This window comes from Camellia sinensis, unplaced genomic scaffold (assembly GCF_055761805.1).
Source record: "Camellia sinensis isolate YWXY unplaced genomic scaffold, ASM5576180v1 Unanchor3, whole genome shotgun sequence".
Classification (NCBI taxonomy): Eukaryota; Viridiplantae; Streptophyta; class Magnoliopsida; order Ericales; family Theaceae; genus Camellia; species Camellia sinensis.
This window is the reverse complement of record NW_028129178.1, coordinates 8,918,317-8,922,054: the sequence shown is the minus strand read 5'-3', so window position 1 is coordinate 8,922,054 and position 3,738 is coordinate 8,918,317. Positions and strand designations below refer to the sequence as shown.

Sequence of the window (3,738 nt, the reverse complement as noted above, 5' to 3'; positions counted from 1 at the left end):
GTCGTTTTGGCCATTTTTATGTTGTTCTGTACTCAAAACGACGTCGTTTTGACTATTTGAGCTACTTTTGAGCCACAAAATTTAAACTACGTAGCATTGTCGTTATTTATGAGAGCCTTTATTTGTCCCCACAAATCAGTCTCTTTACCCTCACCATTTTCTAAATTTTGTTTATTACCATTTTATCTATAATTAAATTACCATTTAAAAATTGAAACCTTTAAAATAATACAAATATGGGGACTTTTAGATAATTAACTTATTTTTTGGGACATTTACAGAAAAGTCTTAATTTATGAACTTATAGTCCATTAGGGCCCGTTTGTTTTCCGAGTTGAGGCTTGAGATTAGGATTAGTAGTGAGGTTGGATTCACAATATCATGTTTGTTTGCAAAATAACCACTGGAGTAGTAATCCGTTCGTACTCTGAATCCCCTCTAACGAGGGGATTACCAAATGTGTAGAGGACTTGGTATTAGAAATTAAGCCGTTGATATTAGAGTGTGAATAACGATTTTGCCCACAAAAATGTTTCTTCCATCTCTAGAAAATATTAACAAACTCAGAAATTTATAAAAAATTGGCTCAAATGAGGCAACATTGTTGTTCAGATCCACAAACATCCACAAACCCAAACCCAAACCCAAAAATCTGCAAGAAAAAAAAAAAAAATCATACCCGAATGAAGCCATCATTATTTCTTCCTTTGATCTTCAAAAAATATCAACAAACCTAGAAATTTATAGAAAATTGGCTCAAATGAGACAACATCGTCGTTCTCATCCACAAACCCAGAAATTTGCAAGAAAAAAAAATTCATACCCGAATGAAGCAACATCATCGTTCTCATTAAGGTTGATGATCTTGATCTTGTTCTTCGTCACTGTTGGCCTTAGATGGATGAAGTAAAAGCGTCATCGTCGGGCTTACATGGATGAAAGTCACAGAGTGAAAGGCAACATCTTTTTCTTAATGTTTTGAACACTTCTTCAAAACCATGGGCTGGTTTTGGAAAAATCATTGGTTGGTTTCTTTTTTAATAACAATAATAATAATAAAGATTAATAGTTGAATTTTTTATTATTTTTAATTATATAATTTTAATTTTAATTTTTGAATAGTTTAATTGAGTAATGTATTTATTAGTTGGTATAAGCTTAAATTTAATACTAATACAACAAGGATATTTGTGTAATTTTATATGGTTAATCCCATCCATATTTCTCAAAACAAACATGAACTATTACTAGTCCACTGGTTATCAAACAAACACATTTTTCTTAATCCCCTCACTAGCAGTCCCCTTACTAACAGTCTCCTCACTATTAATCCCCTCACTATCAATCCCCTCTATTTTATCTCTAACGAGCCGTTAAGTCCTAACTAAGATTTTTTGAACCTTCAAGTCTCATTAAATTTTTAATAATCGAAATTGCTTTTCAAACAATAATTATTCATCATTTACAATTATCTATAAAGGAACATGATGATTTGACATTTATTTTGATTTCAAAATTTTAAAATATCAACTTTCAAATTAAAAAAAAAAAGAATTATGTGCACCAAAATAAAATAATAATGTTTTTTTTTTTGAAAAAATTTAAAAAATTGAATTGTTTATTTGTATAAAACTAAAAATTTTGTTTCTATAAATGAGTATGATGATGGAATATTGATGTACAAAACTGAAAAAATAAAACAAAAAAACTTCAAAAATTTAAAAAAAAAACTGATAATGTTCTCAGTTTTAAAACTCGAAAAAACTGCCAATATTCTCGGTTTTATTAGACAATTGAATCAAACCAATAAATAGAAGGGCAATAATGTATAATATCATACTTTTTTTTTTCATCAATTAGTAAAACAATTATCTATAACATTACTATACAAAATTGATAATATTTTTAGTTTTAAAAATTGAGAAAAATTAATAATATTTTCAGTTTTACTAAATAGGATTTACTGGTTCAAAAAAATCTTAAATAGGACCTGAGTTACCATAATATTTTTAAAAAAGACTTTTTGGTAATTAACTCAATTTGTTTTTTATGTTTTTGAAAATATTTTTTTAATCCAACTAAATTGTAATTTTTCCTAATTTTTCATAAGGAAATTACAATTTAAATGTATTTTCAAAAATAATTACATAAATATGATATAATTATGTGGAGAAGTGGTTCGGAAATACGCTTCTGATCTTGGGGGACGCTCGTGATCCTCTGCTAGTCACCTGAAAATGAATAAACACTCCGGTCAGGAGTGCCGGAATTAACACTCCGACGGGCAAGTCAATCTCAACACTTAAGATTACTTGTATTCTAAGTTAAATATACTGGTTCTCACATACCTCTTTCTGGCTGATGTTCTTCTATTTATATCTTTTCTTTCTTGAGCCTTAGGATTGGGCCCATCTTCAATTCGGCATTCGGCCTCTTTCATAGCAGACTGCTTTTCACTCGGCCCCTTACCCATCCGGCCTTTCGACCGAATGGGTTAGGAGGCCGAATATGTGGGGCGAAGCCGAATATTGTATTTCTATTCCAGCTTTCCAAGTTCATCTATTCGGCCTCTTTACGATCCCCATTATTCGGCCCCCACAATTGCCTCCCAAACACCCCACAAATGACAGTTGGTTGGAGTGTTTGATTTCAAACTCGAAAAGTCAAGGCCAAAATTCAGTGGCTGACCTCATTCCAATGCAGATGTCTGAGCACATGCTTCTCGGTTATCATTTCAACTTCCCGCCCCTTCGTACACTTCTATTTATTACGATTTAAAATTTGGATGTCCTTTCAAATACATACACTTTCAGATACTTGTTGCTGGCCTTCCTTCCAAACTATCTCTGCAACTTCCTTTGTTTCACAATCTTCTTCGTCTCTTGTAAGTCTTCTCCCTCTCTGCTCTAAATCCTTTTTCTTGGTTTGTTTTTAGTTTAGAATATATCTATAAACTGAAGAAAATGGCAAAACATCTAAAAGACATCCTCTCTTCGGATCGAATTTCTAGCTTTCGACGCCATTTTTCCATTCTTGATGACGTTCATCTGTCTCTGGTGACAGACGGCACCCTCGATATGGAGAGGGCTGACAAAACCACGATCGTCTCCCCTCTCCTATCAATCGCAGAGTATGGAGTCCGATTCCCCTTTCATCCACTCCTTAGGGCTGTGCTCTGCCATTGGGGTCTAATTCCTTCCCAACCCAATGTCAATTTCTTTAGAGTCATAATGGGGATTGTAGCGCTAAACCGTCGCCTTAGGATCAACCTCGGCATTCCTGCTATTGGGCATTGTTATGCCTTGGCCAAGTCTTTCGGTCGGCACGGTCGTTATTTCCTTAGGGCCACGGACACTGACCATCAACTAGTGACTATGCTTTCCAGCTCTGGGAAGCGAGTCGATGATGTTATGGTCGTAATCCAAGGCAACTGGGAATTCGGCGAAGGCGAGGATCGCCTCAGTCCTATTCCTAGGCGGAGGGGCAAACTAGGTGGCCATATAGCCTGTTGTGTTTATTTTTCCTTTTGTTATATTTGTAAAGCTTCACTTTTGAGACCTAATGGTTTTGCTTGTGCAGGAAACGATTTGAAAAAAGTTTTGACCTCAACCAACGACGACATTCTTTCGGAGATAAAGGTTGCTTTGAAATACTTCGGCCGTCCAAGCCTTCAGAAACAAGGGAGAGCGGCCCATATTCTGCTTCAATACGAGTCGACGTACACGACTTTCTCAGCAG

General features: G+C 34.6%; 1 long non-coding RNA gene across 1 annotated transcript; it reads right to left on the bottom strand.

Moving 5' to 3' along the window:
• Positions 1-554: 554 nt before the first annotated feature.
• Positions 555-975, bottom strand: LOC145816152 (uncharacterized). The gene is made up of 2 exons (XR_014358585.1): positions 824-975; positions 555-733 (listed from the first exon to the last, which is right to left on the bottom strand). It is a non-coding gene; the product is annotated as an uncharacterized LOC145816152 (long non-coding RNA).
• Positions 976-3,738: the final 2,763 nt, after the last annotated feature.